We start from the raw sequence: 18,959 nt of genomic DNA, 5'->3' as shown, positions 1-18,959 counted from the left end.
TGTGTCTCGTGCATTTTTCCTTTCAGCAAGTAGCAACTGCTCTCGAAGGCGTTTGCTGGCCTCGGAGGCACTTCCGGTAACTAGCATTTTCGATAGGACGATTGTATAAAAGCTTTGCAACGAGGGGCTCTGTGATCAGCGAAAGGAAAAAATGAAGACGGGCGGTGACGGGTTCATTCACCATTGGACCACGTGTGCGCGTGACTTGGTCGATTCAGCGGTGGCCGTGTGCCGTCGATTGGACCACGTGCGGCGAGCCCGCGGCGAAATGCTTCGTGGCGGTACGCCGCGCCTATGCAGCAGCAGACGGAATACCGGAGGCCACAGTGTCGGACGCCGGCGTTCGCTCCGAGCAGGTGCGACGCCTGCTCGGGTGGCAGCTCACGGACGGACGAGTTCCCTTGAGCCTTGATCGCCGGCGTTCGACATTTCGGCCTGCGGCGTTCCGTCTGGTGCTGCGTAAGCGCGGGACCCGTGCCACCAAGCATTTCGCTACGTGCTTGCCGCACCTAAACTAAAATGCCTTTAATTCCTTCACAAAACTCCCATTGTACCTCCCCGTCAAATGGGGGTGAAGGGGGTGAAGTGGGCGTATTACGGTACCCCCGTTGTGTGCCCAATCAATGCCCATGTCAATGGGAGTTTTATCGTACGCCCATTCAATGGGAGGAAAAAGATGTACAAAAGGGAATGCGCTAGAGGACAAGCAAAAAACGCCCATCTGGGTGTTTTTCTGTTTACAGTGTAGTGACTGCAGAAACTAATAGTGGCATAGACGAGCAAGCGAACGACTATATGAGCGCGCGAACTAAACGAGCGAGCAAACGACTAAGCGAGCGCGCTCATGCGAATTAGCAGATACGTCTTAATTACCTATGATGCGGTCGCTCGACGACGAACGCACCGCGTAACACGGTTTCGGTAGAGCACGCACGCTTTTCATCGGTGCCTCTGTATCGCAAATCCACCGGGCGACCGCCAACGAGGAACAAGAACAAATGTGGCAAACAAAGCCAGTCTATCTAAAGAAGGCTAGTAACCACAAAAGGCAGAGAGTTGCTCTCCTGAGGCGCTTTCATGATCGAGCCTGAAATTTTACCAAAAGGAGTACTGCGCTGAATCTTAAAATTTTCGTAATCACGTTATCGCACGCAACCTAGCGTGCCCGCGAACTCACGCCGGTTGGCGTTCAAAACGATTAAGCGCACCAAATATGACTAACACGACCACGTAGTGCGCATATAAGCAAAGCCGACGTTGCATAAAAATCATGTTAAAGCGTGCGTACAAATGACAACATGCACAGTGAACTGTGCAATAGTTTTAGCACAGCGGGTTTACGGCCAGCGGAGCGGAGCGGTCTCCACCGTTGCGCCAGCGGAGCGGCTCGCGAAAAAAGAATTTTAGCCCAGCGGATCACCCGCTCGAGCGGGGTAAAGAGCGGGGCGCTCTGCTGCCCCACCTAGTGGTCCGAATAGGAGTTACTGAGAAATGAAATTGAATTACGCTGGCTTTTATTATGCAAGAAATGTTGAATAAAGATATATTACATGTTCTCAGTGCATTATTTGTTAATAATGTACTGAGTACTAATGTACGGGTAAGCGCGGCAGTCGCCGTCTTCGATGCAGAACTGCCGGCGTTCATGTTCGCGGCTGCCGTCTTGCATTTCCCATACACGCCCGCGCGCCCTTACGCACGCTCGCGCGCTGCGTATACCCTCCGCTGGGGAGTGCTTTCCAGCGGGCGTAAACGCTGCTCCGTAAAACCGCTGGCCGCCTCATCGTGGTGCGCATGCGCAGTCGCGTCTCCGCTCCGCTGGCCGTAAACCCGCTGGGCTAAAACTCTCTAATATCTACTACGTTATTGCCCGCAGCACAATACGCAAGCCTGGCACATACAATATTCTGAGAGAGCCACAACTTACATCACATAGTCGTGCGGAGGAAATTGGTCGGAAGTTCTCCCTCCCGATTTGGTGAAGCCATGTCTTTCTTCTTAACCCATTGCGCTTACCGGACGGTATCGCGAACATATTCTTGCCTTTGCTAAAACTATATTGGCATCCGAACGCGCAGCAGGTCATGGTAACAAAAAATGACGTGAAGCGACGTCGCACTTGCCACAAAACATCCTTCAAGGCGTTCGCAAGATCAAAACAACACAGAATAGGAACGGAAGGAATGCCGCCAACAAGCGCCGCTTCTCGAGCAAAGATGGCACTGAAGCGCGACTGTAAACAAACGAAGCCGGCGCAAGGGGCCACGTGATGCCATTGGGCCAAAAGCGACGCGGCGTCGGCTTCGGCCAGAGCGCTGGAGGAGGAGGCGGCATTCTTCAAAGCGTGGCACTACTTTACGAAGTTTAAGGGGTTCTAATCCCTGGCCTTGGACGTGAAAACGAAAGCACTATTGCTCCGCCTCGAAAGCTCAGCCAGGAATATCGTCGTTTGATGAATGCTGTGTGCTGTCCGGTGACGTCGAACAATATTATTCGCAATGCACAGATTTAGAGGAATAATTTGTGCTGTGGTCAGATGCAAGGACTGTGATGCAGTGGAACACGTCGGTGTGTGAAATGCACGCACCGCTTCTGTGTCAGGACTGTCCATGTGTGAAGCCATTTCTGTGCAGGCTTCCAAACTCCGCCGGTTGCCTTAACCATGTATTCGTAGACAACTGAAACAGGGGAGAAAATTTTTATGTACTGTGGTAATGAAACAAAAAATAAACGAAAGCTGATTTTATCTACTCCTGGAGACATCTGCGGATGTCTGAAATAACTAAAATAGCACGATATATACTGTCTGATATTAAATTGATCATTTCAATTTCTAAATTTAGTTTTATAGGGCCAGGAATTAATCAGTATTGATTGGATTACTAAGCTGGCGTTGCTCTCCTTTGTAGAGTTTGAAAGGTTGAAACGGGAGCTCTCATTTATAAAACGCTTGAATCGCAGCCAGTTATGCTCTTGTCACATACGCACATTTAATCGCGTTCGAGCCTCGACCCGGTTTGGACTTTCCATCGCAATCGAAAATGATGACTACCACACAGTCCAAGGATCAGGATTGTGTTCGTGCCTAATAGGTAGTAAAGGCAGTTGTATAAAGCCTTTTCAGAAAAATAACTTTTTCATTCGTTATTTTAGGTAAACGACTTGCCACGTCTGCTGTAAGGGTTGGAGGTCGTAGGGAGGAACTTGGGAGGAACTAGGCGTACAGGGTTTATTTACATATTTTTACATTACAAACAAGAGATACATTCGACAGCTTAGCATGGCTCCCAAATGGAGCACGCAAGACTAAACATACAGCAACCGAGCACGAAGCTCCAAACACACTGCTTCTCGAGCACGAGCACACAGCTCACGAGCACTCCCTAGCAGCCGACAAACATCTGCTTATAAACACTCCGTCCTCCCTAGATCCTTAGGTGACGGAAAGCGGCAGTTCACCGCCAATTCGCAGCGTCCAACGCCATCGAAGTTGACCCGCCTTTTTGGAGGAGGAGGGCTCACACACGTACGCACTGGTTTCACTGCCCCCACCGAGGTGAGACGGTCTTCGCAGAACTGTGTCTTGCCCAAAGAAGGCGCCTCTTATTCCACGAGCTGACCCCCGCAGCGGGGCCGCCGGTTCTCCATTGTCTTGCGTCCTGAAAGGCGCGTGGGACGTTGCCGCCAGATACATTCTGGAAATCCCTCGCTCCCGAAAGACCGGGTCGGTGGTGGCGAGTTCACTAACAATAGTTGGTCCGCCGATCGCGTTTAGTCATAGCGGTGCCGAGGGGGTGTTGACGCGGCACCTCGAGGTCCCTACGAAACGAGTCACCGCAGCGGGTGTTGAAGGCTTCCACGGTCTCTTCGGGGAAGCTCGCCACGCTCGCAACTGCAGCGGGCTGAGAAAACTTTGCATGTCGGCACCTGCAGGCCGTTCCTAACACTGCCCATTCTGATCATCTGCAACTCTCAGAATTACAATACATGGTGTTGACGCTACAGATAGAGATTTAGAAAATTATACGTAAATAAAAAATAATTTTGCTGTACTTTTGGTTAAAACAGCCTTTTTAGGGGGTTATTTTTTCCGCTCTCTTTCTTTCTCGTTGTACCTCGTTTTGTAACACTGAGGTAGAAACTGGTAGAATCGGGCAGTTCGACGACAACACGCGGATGACGACCGACTGGATTCGGTTCGAGGCTCGATCGCGATCGAAAGTGACTGTACAGCAGCACCCGATCTGGACCGAATCGATCGCGATCTAGAGTGCTCGTGTGACAGGGGCTTACTATGAAATAACACCCGCTTGGCGGCGTCTAGTTAGTACATCCAACAAACAGAATCTGCAGCTCTGAAGTCAACTACGTGAAACTATAGCGTCCCCGCCGCACTGGGCAATTCTGCAGAGATAATTCCAGTATCCAGGCAAACACTTACCTTATTAACATATGTGGGACGCTAAAATACCAGCGAGCGAGGTGCCAACACACAAGCGGACACGATTTTTCGCTGTTCGCTCAAGCATACGCATTCTAGGCCATCAAGCAAATATCGAGATGCTGGACAACCACTTCAAACAGATCGCGGCTTAAATACACCGCACTAGGTACGAAAACAAAAAGAAACTGTAATTGACGAGCGAACTGACGTCAACGGCGCACAAGAAGCCTTCATGAGCTTGAATCGCTGGGTGCGAAGGAGGGGCGCGCATGCACGATGATCGAGTGCCAGAGCGCTCCAGCGCGAGCGCATATACAACGTTAACACGACAAACAATGGCTCACTTACATGTTCGTTGAACCATGTGCCACAGCTTTGTGTCGTCACTCCAGCCGCTGTCCATCGGTGGACCCGATACAACCGCGCTTGCCGCACCATCGCCCATGCCTACAGCTGTACCGTGGCTGTACAGCCGATTCACTAGCCTTCTACCCAAGGTCAGTCATGCCGGCACGATCACGTGATGACACATGGCCACGCCCGTGCGCCGATGCTGAAAACCGTCTATAACCTTGGTGGATTTCATGGACGACAACACCGTTTTCGCCGACAGGGATAAATACGTCAGCAATCGCCCTTTCACTTTATTTTGCGACGGCAGTTTGAAGTAACGACCAATAAAGCACTGCAGGCATTAGCTTGCTTTTGCGTTGTGGATGACTTAAGCAGTTGCAGGCATCAACATTACTGGAGAATTCACAGGTGCAAAAGTAGTTACAAGACTCTTGCTTCGGCACAAAACCAAACGGATTTCACATGTACTAGAACGTACAAGATACTTGCTGCACTTGAATGGTCACAAACAAATTCGCCGTAAGTGTTCACAGGCTCGAACGCCTCCAAGTAAACAGAAGCTGAATGCAACCTTTCCATGGTCGCAGGCAAATATTGCTGAAGCCGTCATAGGTACCTTGGCGTCGACACATATAACTAAAGGCTTGCAGCATGTTCACTTCAGCATTCATAGACACAAACATGCATTTTATGAGTTTACCCGTACCAAAAGATAACAGAAGATTTGTGTGGGCTTGCTTCAAAGGCCACGCACAAACACAGGTTGATCCTAATATTCACGGGTATCAGACAGCCTCGATGGAAGTTACCAGAGGCAGAGCATGGTTGTTCTTCCGTGGCAGCAGATACAAATACTTCTGAAAAGATCACAGGTATCTTGGCGACCAAACATTTTGCTAAGGCGCTGCAGGCTGGCTCAGCGGGCGCACACAACTACATTGCAGTTCATGTGTACTAAGAAATTTTGTGGGACATTTCTGTGAACTTGCATGAACAGTCGCACAGACAAAGACTAATCTAGAGTTAACAGATACATCGGTCCATAAGGAAGTTACCACACGCTAAGTGCAGCCTTTCATCCATGGTTGCAGATGCAGAACAGAAGAGATCACGGGTACGCTACACAATTTACTAGTCATCCCGCAGGATCATTTCCAGTGGTCGCTGACACAAAAATGCGCTGTTAAGATCAGAGGTACTAATAAAGTTAGATTTCCGTGGGCTTGTTTCTGTGCTGATCATCAACGAAGGATGATGTCGACCCAAAGTGACGCCAGGCTGATCTCAGGAACCGAGCATGGCTGTACGCCATGCTCTGTTCGAAGTGGCAAAGTGACAAAGTACGAAGTGGCATCTTCCAAGGAGTCTATGAGTACTGCCAGGGAGCGCGCGTTGTCGCGCGTCCTTGTGGATGCAAACCGCCATTCCTCGCGAGGCGCTGAAGGCGCAAGGCGAGTAGGCGCGAGCTTGCGCGCGTCCGCAAGCGTACGTGTGGTCTACTCCGGCGGCTGCTGCGTACGGCGCGATCTTGAAATCGATCTGCGATGCGGACAAAATGCGCCGATCACTGGTAGCTTCGTATGCGCTGTGCTTTAGACGCTTGGTTAGCGCTCGAGCACGGAGGTGGCACGCTAGTGTTCGTGCCTGTTTGCGCGCGTGACAGCGTGCTTGTTATTTCGTTTAGTAAATGAATGTGTACAAGTTTATACGGCCAATAAAATTACTATCCTTACTTCGTATAGCTGCCTACTAATTTGCTATGGCAATCGATGCTTCGCCTTTCGGCCAATACTGCGACTTAGTTACATTAGTACAGTTTACATTAGAGTATGTATGTATGTATGTATGTATGTATGTATGTATGTATGTATGTATGTATGTATGTATGTATGTATGTATGTATGTATGTATGTATGTATGTATGTATGTATGTATGTATGTATGTATGTATGTATGTATGTATGTATGTATGTATGTATGTATGTATGTATGTATGTATGTATGTATGTATGTATGTATGTATGTATGTATGTATGTATGTATGTATGTATGTATGTATGTATGTATGTATGTATGTATGTATGTATGTATGTATGTACTTGGACCATCGTCAGCTGCACTTCGCTCCTGGACAACACTTTGTAGTGTATTGAATGCGGTTTAAATCTTGGATCCGGGACCTAAAAGAGGTGCGACGTAATGCAAACGCATTTCTATTGCATTTATCGCTAAATAATTAACCACTGAGTTTTCTCAGTGTTCTGCGAAATGCGGAGAGAGTTTAAGGGGTTCGTGGAAACAGGGCGCTTTTTTGTGTTTTTTCTCTGTGCCAGTGCTCTCTAAAACGCAGAGAAAAAAAATCTGCGAAATGGTCACTTGTATGTGACCATTGTATGTGACATACATACATACATACATACATACATACATACATACATACATACATACATACATACATACATACATACATACATACATACATACATATATACATACATACATACATACATACATACATACATTATGTCTCGTTGTTTTCTAAGTAGACACTTTTATGGCGTGCTGTCTCTGAGGTAACAGGGGCAAGAAACGTTTGTGTTACCAGTGTTAGATATGGAGCTGTTTCCTGCGCCTACTTCGAGTTCCCCCGGACCACATCGAATCGCAGCACATTCCAGAGGAGCGCTCGAGCCAACAAGTTCACGTGCCAACAAGTTCGTACGCCGCCGGTGGAGCCGTGCCGTCGGGAGTAGAAGGGGCTCTCGGACAATGGAGCCCAATCGTCCCCCTTCTCCGCCTTTAAGAAGCGCATTGCAAGTCAGCAAGGCAAGACCGCAGAGAGCCGCCGGGTGTGACACCGCGACACGGGCGCCAACCATTGGCCGAAAATGGCGTCATCTGAGTGGACTCTCCCATTGGCCGAACGTGACGCGACTTCCAGTCCTCGAAGGGTTTAAAAGAAGCATTCCATAGAGACCAGAGCATTCCCTAATTCACCTCTCTCGAACTTCTTGCCGCGGGCCGCAGCGTCCGAGTTGCTGCCGGTCCATAATGACTGTACGACTGTTACTTGACTCTCACCTCTCTGTATATAATGTAAAATAAATCCTCCCAAGTTTGTTCTCATACCGAAGTCCGTCCTCAACCCCTACATCTGGTTGGCAGCGGTGAGATCGCCTCCGAATGCATCAGCTGGTGGCAGCACTACGGATCAACCTTCGTCGAGAGAGATCCTAAGAAAACCGGGAAGAGCGAAGAAGAGAGAGCCTTCGTCGAAAGAGGTCCGAAGAAACTGGGAGTAGCGAAGAAGAGCGAGCCTTCGACCCAGGGAGTCCGGAGGAACCGGGAACACCGGACAAATGAACCGGATGGCAGGGTGCTGCAGCCGTAAGTGAGCGCGTGGTTTTTTTCCTTATGATTCGCCAGACTCAAATGTTGTGTGTTCATTTTGATAGTTCTGGGAATCGGGAATTTGTTGCATTGTGTGTTTGCACAGATTAATTAAGGAAAACAGTTTTAACCACCTGTCGGGGCAGCTGCCATGGATCTTAGAAGGTTGACGAGGTTAGACTTGTTGGTGTGCGACGATTTGGGAGTTGAGGCGGACGAACGGATGAAAACGCCAGCTATCATAAAAGCGATTAACGATAGTGGCAATGATGACAAAAGCATTGAGCTTGCTTGGGAGGTGATACAGGAGCCACGGGAGCGTGTGTGTCGTCAATGCCTCCTTTACTAGATGCCAGCCGCGTTGTCCGTAAACTCGGTTCCTGGCCCTCTCCCTGTACTCTCCTCCGCGAAAAGGCAACGAGCGCCGCTTGTGGCGGACGTCTGCGTCACGTGCTGCGGCCTCGGAGATTACCATGGCGTCTGTTGCCATCTCGGAGGTCCGCATCCGCCGGAAGTTGAAAAGGCAACGAGCGCCGCCTCACGAAATTTATGCTGAACTAACTTCAACTAAGTGTGGCCTTCGCGATCGGCTCCGGTGGCGCGTCGTTGCTGCGAATCGCGGAGGCCACGAACTAAGGGAACCACCGCCGCAATGGGAAAGCGAGCAACGCGGCTGGCATCTAGTAAAGGAGGCATTGGTGTCGTGTACGTGTGCGAGAGCGTCGTGAACGTGAGTGAGCGTAAGCGTCAAGAACGCGAGAATGAATGGAAGCATGAGCTTCAAGAACTTACTCTTAGGTGTGAGCGTCACGAACGTGAGAATGAACGCGAACGTGAGTATCAGGAACGTAAGCTTGAGCGTGAGCAAAAGTATGAGAGAGAGAAGGCAACACTGATCAAAGAGATACAGTATTGTGATCAGTTAATGGCACAGAGACAACGGCTGTCTGAGAATTCTGTAGGTAGTACAGAGCGAAAGAATGAGGCAGTATCGAGCGGATTTTCGCCAAAAGCCGACGAGAAGAGTAGTGCCTGTGAGATTGGCTGCAGATTCATAAGTGAAGGAAAAAGGCTAGCTGCTAACGATGCCTTAGTGGCAACAGAGGCCGTTAAAGGCCGCAAGGAGAGCGACGAGGTGCTGTGCCAACAGATGACTGTAGAGACAGCTAGGCCAGCTGCGAACAAATTGGCACAGTTACCGCGCGTGAGCGTCGCTTGTAATGTTAGCGAGGTTGCTAGCGAAGAAAAGGGTACTGCTGACCGACAGACGCGAGCACCCATGTAGAGCCAGATCTGCGTGCAGAAGTGAAGTGCGATCTGGACGATGCAGTTGAGAGTAGTTCTCGGGATGGCGAGCTCCGTAGTTCACGAGAGAACAACTGCATTGTTCAGGGATCGGTGCGGCTCTCCGCCAGTCTAGATAGCCAAGATAGGGATGATTCAGTTGTTAATCATTCGGACTGTGCGCGTGAGACAGCGATCGATACCGACGGGCTGTGTGCCGATGCACAGCATGAGCTGGGCAGTGCAGTAGAGGGCAGTTCGCAAGAGTGCGAGTTGCATAACTCGAGTAAAGCCTGCTGCATTGTGCCAGAGTCGGTTGAGCTGTCCGCCAGTCGAGGCAGAGAGAGTGTTGATTTAAATGAGAATCAATCATACTGTGCGGGTAAGAGACCGATCCGGGCCAATGAGATGTGTACCGGCCAGCACGAGGCACGAGAAGGCGACATGAAAGCGAGTGCAAAGAGAAAGCGCCGTAAAAAGAAGCGCGGTAAAGACCTAAAGACGGTAACTAATGTAGCGCCGCCAAAGATGGCGAGAAACCAAAAAGGGCAGGGCGCGAGGAACAAGGTGCGGTCGTCACGGACGATGTTGACGCATCCAAAACGTTCGAGCCACCGGTCAAAGGGGGACCGCGAAGCATGTTCTGCACGGGTGCGGACAAAGGGCACGGGGCAGTTAAACTCCTCGTCGTTCCGTAGTTCTTTTCAAAGCTCAACGTGCAGTACGAAGAAGCGCAAGGTGGCAGGACGAGACCAGGTGGGGAGTAGCGACGCGGTCAATCGAGTTTGTGAGGAAAGCGGGGCGCCAGGACGCAAATTGGCAGGAGACCGTAACGTCTTGGGGGAGCGGATAGTGAGTCAGCCCTTTTGTTGTTCCTCGGCATCCAGAGTAGCTTTCAAACCGCGACCACCTCGAGTCCGACTCAAAGTATGTGTTAGACATAAGCGTTTGGAAAGGGAGGCCAAGAGCGCTTCCGTAGAAATGAAGTGTTTGTTTTTTATTTTGAGCATCGGAAAGTTTTCGCGAATTGAGACTAGGATTTCTTTCAATGTGTAAGGTTTGAGCTTTGTTTGTGTTTTCGTTTGAGAAGCTCCGAGATTTGAAAGATGAGGTTTGTGTAAACATGTAGTCGCGCGAGTGTTAGTTAATGAGTAAATAGGCTTTCTTTTTTGTCTGTGTGTAAGTAACCTGATTCAAGGTTACGTTGAGAGGCCTATGGTAACGCGCGTGTGTTTTAGTTAACCTTCTTTTTTTTCTAAGCGTTTTTTTATTTTCTAAGGTTAACCGCGTGGGTTTTCAGTGAGTGCATGATTTGCACCGAGAAGCGTTCTTAGTTCCATTAGCGCGTGTCCTGTGCGGACGGAGGGAAGCAGATTTATGACTGGGTTGCTCGTGTGTGTTGAGGGCAGCCGTATTCTGACTTCTCTGATAGGTATGCGGGGAACGAGTTATTAAAAGACGCATTATTTTAAGGGTTTTGCGGAGTGTGTAAGTCCCGCAAGTTTAATTGTTCGTTTAAGTCACGTGCCCTGTAGGACTTTCAGGGAAGAAACGTGAGTAAGCGTAAATGAAAAGTTTGCCTACAACGCAAGTACGCGTTCTGTTTAGTGACCACAAGGCTAGTGCGCTTGTGATTACGTACTTGTGAGGTTGACCAGATTGTTCAGTGGCACCAATACGTGCGATAAGTACGCCACTGTGATAGATTGGAAACATGCTGTTCGTGTAGTTAGGCCACTTAAGTTATGTTCGGCTGTTTTCATTTGTTGTTTGCAACGTCAACGACCCTTTGTTTTGCTACAACAATAGTACTCTGGTCTTGTCGGCATTCGGGGAGAAATGGATAGCTGTTTGGAAAGGTGGTTGGAACTGCTTTGTGAAAATTGGGGAAATAAAAGATCAGGGTTAATTTTGACTCAGTAATAGCCTGGCGAGTCAGGGGTGAAGAGCCTGCGCTTGCACGTGGTGCAGCGCTGTGTTGTTTTGTTTGTTTGACGTCTGTTCTCCAGGGCCCAGGATCCCGAAGTTCGTCATTCGAAGCTCGACACCAATACCCTGCAGGTTCTTTCAGCGTTCCTCATGGCCGGCGAATTGAGTTCACCGGCCATTCAGAACAACCGGGGCGAGGACGAGCTGTTAGATATGGAGCTGTTTCCTGCGCCTACTTCGAGTTCCCCCGGACCACATCGAATCGCAGCACAATCCAGAGGAGCGCTCGAGCCAACAAGTTCACGTGCCAACAAGTTCGTACGCCGCCGGTGGAGCCGTGCCGCTGGGAGTAGAAGGAGTAGAAGGGGCTCTCGGACAATGGAGCCCAATCGTCCCCCTTCTCCGCCTTTGAAGAAGCGCATTGCAAGTCAGCAAGGCAAGACCGCAGAGAGCGCCGGGTGTGACACCGCGACACGGGCGCCAACCATTGGCCGAAAATGGCGTCATCTGAGCGGACTCTCCCATTGGCCGAACGTGACGTGACTTCCAGTCTTCGAATGGTTTAAAAGAAGCATTCCAGAGAGACCAGAGCATTCCCTGATTCACCTCTCTCGAACTTCTTGCCGCGGGCCGCAGCGTCCGAGTTGCTGCCGGCCCGTAATGACTGTACGACTGTTACTTGACTCTCACCTCTCTGTATGTAATGTAAAATAAATCCTCCCAAGTTTGTTCTCATCCCGAAGTCCGTCCTCAACCCCTACACCAGGCCTGAAGCCCGAGTTGGCCTAATTATGAAAAGAGGTTGCAAGCGTTAGGAAAACCGCCAAGCTCTTTCTGGCCTCCTTACTGCGGCCTATTTGGTCTATAAGCACGACCTATGTGTCAAAAAAGATTTTAGTGTCATGCTTATTGCAACTATAAATGCCCGTGTTGATGTTGGTGCATTTTCCCGTATTTTACTTGAGCCACACTATGTGGATAATGTCAGTAACCACAAGGCATCCGAAAGCATTGCCGCCGGCACTTGCAACATTCCCGACGCGCGCCGTCACAGTCGAGAATGCCCGTGCGCAGTCCTAACCGGACGTTGAGGAAAGGTTTTCCACAGTCCCTAATGGAACTGTTGCTGAAACAGTTAGTTGAAAACTTCATTCAACATGTCTCGGACAAAATTCACTGGTTTTCTATACTGAATTTAGTGTCGAAAGTCCGGAAAACAATCCGCAATTTTAAAGGGCGTTGGAACATTGAACATTAAGAAATACTAGTATGTGCCTCCAACTACGGTGGATATTGAGCCTTCCTTTTCTGCATACAAATTAATACTCAATGAGGACAGGCCCAACATGAAACTCAAAAGTTTTGAGATAGTGACTGTTTGTCACTGCTTTCACAACTTTTCCGGTTGTGTCTTGTTAGAGTAGATTTTATATAAAACTTCCGACCTACGCTACTTTCATGACTGCGTTTTATCAAGAAAATAAAGGAATTTCGCAAAGAGGCATTCAGTAGGCTGTCTTTTTTTAGAAAATCATGGGTCATCATCTGGTGCCCAGTGGAAGTTCTTATTTATTGTAGCTATAGCTATATAGACGCCTACAGAACAGCATTTGGTATACGCCTTAAATGACCTATTTAGTGCCTGTTATAGACTCCTTAAACAGCATCTTTAGCGCCTCAGCCTCCTGTCTCTAGACTATGATAAAGGTATCCACTGAAACAACAGTGTACTTGAAATCCTGCACGCTGGCACTATCAAAAAGCTGCGTGTTTTTAGACGAAAAATAATTACCCGTTTTAGTCAAACGATAGATTCTTCAACACATCCACTAAAGCTAATCAAAATTCAGTGTCGAATAACGACGGCGAGCGATAAATGCAGTCAACAACTAAATTCTTATTATCATGCAAAAAATGTGGTTCGTAAGGTTCAGTCCACATAGATTAATATTTCCTACAATTTAGTGCTAAATCTTGTCGCCTATGATATACATGGTGATATCAAGAGATCTGTATCATCATGAGTACTGTCACCCGGATGACAATATGCAGAAACGTATGAAGGAAACCTGAATGGGACTGTCACTTTCACATAGCCACTTTTCAGAAACTCAGATGATAGATTAATGGTGACCAATGGATTCAACCAAATTGGGGCATTTAACAATAACTGCGCATCTAACGTCGAGGAAGGCGCCTTGCTGCAGCCGCCTCGGTAGCGCAGGTCAGGAGCCGATTTCATTGCTTGGCAGAACTCGACTCAGAATAGTAATTGGATTCTTTGAAACAGAAGCAACGGTCGTTCCACGACTGTTCCACAGTTTCGCAGACCGCGGACATGCGCTGCGTCTCGCACGCTTCGAACACGTGGGCCGTAAAGAAGCTGCATTCAAGGAACACTGCGGGAAGTAAAAAATAGATTAAAAGCGTCCTCAAGACAAAAATTACGACATTAATCAGACACTGCGGTCTACAGCCGTCGAGAAAGTTTGATGGAACCACACGAAATTCGCCTGAGCTCACTGAATTCGTGGAGGTCGTGTATGCCTGGCAGGTGCGCCAGACATTATGATGTACGGACCAATTCGCTCGCTCAATTACTGCCATTTAGTGGGCCTGTATCACTCAACGAGACAAATAAATATGTACAAAACGCTTTCGGGGATCACTTGTAGACGGGCATTGCCACCAACCTGAATGCGTCATATTTAGATAAATAAAACTTGATTTAGCGTTATAAACGGAACACTTTTTAACCAAAATGAGCTCGTTTGAAGGCTAGAACAGATATCACGAATAAAATTCTCGGACACGCATTACTGTTGGTTGGCACACGACATGTGCTTAACCTGTGAACGCCCTAGCCGTGCCAGCACGTTTTCATAAATGGCCTGCAGGCGGCGGCGCTTATCTGCAGCTGCCACGCGTCGCGCAGCTGCTTCCGGCGCGATGGACGACGACGCGTTCGAGGGAGACCTGGGCCTCGCCGAGCGGCGCGCGGAGCCCGAGCGGACGCCACCACGGTCCGGTGAGAATACGCCGCGGTGCCGCGACGAGACTCGCGCGTGGCACACGTTCGAGGCGTCGATCGTGCTTCCATCGGTGTCTCTTTCTTGCGCCGACGTTGCTGCATGCGGCAACAAGCTCGGAACGGGTTGCGTGCTTCGCGGTCTTGTTTGCACTTTGTAAACCACCCGTATCGCCCCACTGCATGTCCTTCGCGACCGACTTTTCCCATCATAATGCATACCCGAGTGCGTTTCAGTAAATGTGCGTAAATTAAAACAGCACTTTCCGTATACTCCGTGCCGGAGAGACTTCGAGCGCCTGTGTTGCTCCAGCTGTGCGGCGTGGGCCGCGCAGGCCTTTTTTGACGTAAACTCAGCGGCCCGAAAAGCTCAGGAAATGGCGGTAAAATAGCGCGCACATAAGTGTTATAACAATGCGCGTTGTTTATGCCGTGTCGCGCACATAAGGCAGCGCTGTGTAAAGCTGCAGTACACGCCAACAACTATTGTAGTTGGTATTTTCTCTCGCGATCAATTGCGTATCAATTTGCAATAAATGACGTGTTTATTTGCAATGAAACAGTGGAGCAGACTTACCGAAATAATCGCTAATCAAAACAATTCCCTTCAAGCCGTCAATTTTCCATCACTTGAAAAACACTTTTTTTATTGCCGATGCGGTATGTCCGTGTTGCTGCAATTATTATGACTGCTTCTGTCACTGTGTTCAGTGTCGTCCTTCCTTTAAAAACACCTTCGAGCCTTTTCGGTTAAATTCAATGCTCTTAGCAATTATTTAATCGAAAGTAGGCATATGTATTCAGTGGTTCTTATTATTATTTCTTCAGCAACCTCTTCAATGCTTTTACATCCCTCATGATGCCGATGCGCTTAGTTGGTGATGATGGTTCTACAAATCTGAGCTTTTCCTGATGGCATATTCAACAAAAGATAATATGATTTTCCCATATAGCAAATGGTGTCAAGCTGGTACATTTTATGCTCTAGTGAAATCGTACTAGGAAAGCTGTCTTCAGCGCTGCCATGGCCGCTGTTTTAATTAAGGTTTTCCGAGGATGTCGACGCTGCACTTCCTTTGCTCCATTTCAGTCGAGCATAGTTCACTCATTGTAGGATTGGAAAAGTGAAAATATTTTTGTGTTGCTTGCCAGGTCAGTGAACTATTTACCCATACCACACATGTTTTCGTGAATCCAGAAAAAAAAATACTGAATACTTCACTTTATTTTATTACCTTAAAGGCCTTTATTAAAAAGGGGTATGACATAAGGGCTGAGTACATACGTTATACAGATACGTTAATAAGCTATACACAATCAATACAGGCATTATGAAGTCGTAATATGAACATAAGTACTAAACAGGTAATACATCTATATAGAGCAATAAAACAGATGTTAACGCAGGTGATTATTTAAGCATCATGTAACCGTGCAAACAACGAGGGACAAAAAAGGAAACACACAAGACAGGCGCGGAACTGTTCAACTTCCGCGCCTGTCTTGTGCGTTTCCTTCTTTGTCCCTCGTTGTTTGCATGATGCATTCCAATATCGACCACCAACTAGCCCGCCTATCCCTGTTAAATAGATTATTTAAGCGTCAGACAATGACCTTTGGCAGTTGATAGTAGGAATGTTCCTGGGAAGGCCATTCTAATCAGTGTAAACAAATAATGCTGGAAATGTATGAAGGGGCAGCATGACCAATGGGATTAGACGTGCGTGACAGAGCTATGGGATCCCCGATGAATAGCAGAAAGTTAGACTACTAATGCGATGGGGAAGAGGTGGGAGGTGGCCTTTTAGTGACGTCACGCATTTATACTACACAACCAGGAGGAGTGGGTGATTGTGAAGTGAATTCATTAAGTATGTACGGCATAGATACGAAATCGCACATTCGTACTGCAGCGGTATGTGGTATGTATGCGAGCAGTTTTGCGTGGGCTGGAGCATGCCGTACTTTACGAATCCAAAATTTGGTTGATAAAATCACGCTATGAATGAGTGGGTGCCTAGACAAGTATTTAGAGGATGTAACACCGAGATATTTAAACGAGCTTTCTTGTTTCACGTTGACGTCAGTAATTTTATAAGAAATGATAAGAGGACTCGGATACATGACGAGTAAAAGACGCGGCTTTACATTGAATAGGTTTAAGGGTCATTAGCATAGGCGTATCTACCGGGGGGGGGGGGCACTTGCCCCCAACTCTCAGGAGTGAGGGGGCAAAGTAGGTTATTCCCCACCCCCCCTTGAAAAGCGGGAGTATATGCGCCTAGAGTCCCAACCAAGATCACTCGGGTCTAAGCCCTGACAATGGGGGTCTGGCCCCTCTACCAGCTGAGCGTGGAGTTTCGGCCACATTGGTTCTTCAGCGCACTCATCACTGGTATTTATATAGCATACAGAGTCTACTCGGTAACAGTTGGTAAATTTCCCCACCTCTGCAAGTCTGCAGTATTCTTTCAAGTCTTGATCTAGAGATTGATTCGGGCTAATTGGTCTGTCAATAGTGCAATTGAGGTTCCCAGAACTTTCGAGACTGCTTTCACTTATTTGGTCGTGAAAAGTGTGCTCGCGGTGAAACTGAGGGGGCACGGAGCGTTCGCTGCCGGCGCTCTTCATCCCGTCAGCGTTGTGGCAGCGAGTGCTCGCGGTCATCGAGTGAGATGCACGCGCGTGAGAACACGCTCGTCATGGGTGTTCGGGCGGAGATATGCCCCTCCACGCACAGACAGAATTGAAAATGAAAAGTAGCCCCCTCCTCCTACGCGCGCACACTTGGGAAAGTGGGCACTGTCGGCGGCACACTGCACAAAAATGCAACAACACCTGAGACCAAGTTTCCTCTCAGAATTTGGCTCCCATACGTACGATTTATTTATTACGGATCCCCTGCTTTCGGACCTCGCCACCATGTGCTGTAGCAAATCGAATTTGCTTTTATAACTTACCTGTATTTTATCATTGTTGCCATTTTGCGATTTTGACGCCACATTTAGTGACTTTTTTGGCTGTTTACTTAAAGGTTTGCTATTTAGCAATCAGTGACTTTTTTAGTGACTTGAATGAACAGTTTGCGATATGTTAACGACTTATAGGTTAGAAAGATTCCTTGGAAAATGGCATTTATGAACGTGCTTTGATATTCAAAAGCCATGTGTAAATGGCCCTCGCTGTACGATGCATATGCTCCGGGACCATGCTGAACCAACGGTTGCCTTCAGATTGGTAGCCTTCGCTCTGTGATAGTGCTTCACAGCACAGTGGTCACCCCAACCTTGTCATTGTGGTCACAAAATTTTATTATTTAGAAAACCTACTTGAACGCGTTTCAACGCTGCGGGTTCAGCGGTGTCACTAAATCTATTCGTTTGGTAGACGCTTGGCAAGCGTGTCAGAGAGCTAATTTATCAAAGCCAAGAAGAATAACTTTCCTGTTCAGATTTAGAACACATCAGACGAATAAGACATTTCGACTGCGTAAAAAAAGCCTAAATATCGGAACGGCTTAGCTCGTTCACGCGCGACTGAACAAATCGATTCCATTTCGGACAAACCGACGGCGGCGGCTTTCAGGCAGATGGCATGCACAAAGCTCGGTTCATTGTCATGCATAGGTTCCACAGTTCTGCTACCGCAGAGAAGAACAAAATATTTAGGGATAATATGCAGGCTAAATGCATTTGCATGCTAAGAAAACTACGTTGCTTGTATTCTTTTGAATCGTGCTGTACTTGTAACCTTACAATCTGAAGATAATGAGAAACTTAAGCTGTCATAATCCAGTATGTAAATATTACAGGTGGGCGATCGAATATTGACTTTTTCAAATACGAATCGAATACGAATAGTAAGCATCGAATATCGAATAGACAAATGAATACGCACATATTTACATCAGGAATATTTGTTTCAGTATAAATAGGAACACGCTTGCACTGAATAGACAGTCAACTATCACGCACAACTAAGATCGTTTTAAACACAAGTTCACAACAGTCATGAAAAGAACTACATGAATCGCCGCTTGGAACCTTTAAGCCTGGTGGAAAACAAGCTTTCCAAGAATGACAGCTGTATTTGAAACAGGCCAACTTTTCAAAAGCTCGTAACAAATAGTTCTTGAAAAAATATCACATGTTAGGGAAAAGGAAAATAAAGCGCTAAGGAGGCATTTGTGGGCGCTAGACAGAATACAGAGCCTTTTACAAGAAAAAAAAAACATCCGTGGTTGTAACGTAAGAGATAAAACTCCTACATGACTATAGGCTGCAAGAAAGACTAACTGATAGGCCATAAGCACAATATAGCCGATTGTCATGCATTCGACAAAAATAAGGGGAAACGATGGGCCCGGATTTGTAAGGGCGCCGTTTTTGTAAGTACGCTGGCACGTATTTGCTGCTCAGAACCATATGAAACCAACAGATAATGAAACGGAAAGCATAAGATAAGTTATCTGTAGTTTCCAATTGAAGTGCAAGAATGAGTAGCTAATGGGAAATGGAGGAACTTGCTGAC

Source organism: Dermacentor albipictus, chromosome 1 (assembly GCF_038994185.2).
Source record: "Dermacentor albipictus isolate Rhodes 1998 colony chromosome 1, USDA_Dalb.pri_finalv2, whole genome shotgun sequence".
NCBI lineage: Eukaryota > Metazoa > Arthropoda > Arachnida > Ixodida > Ixodidae > Dermacentor > Dermacentor albipictus.
The sequence above is the reverse complement of the archived record's forward strand: the minus strand, read 5'-3'. Positions refer to the sequence as shown.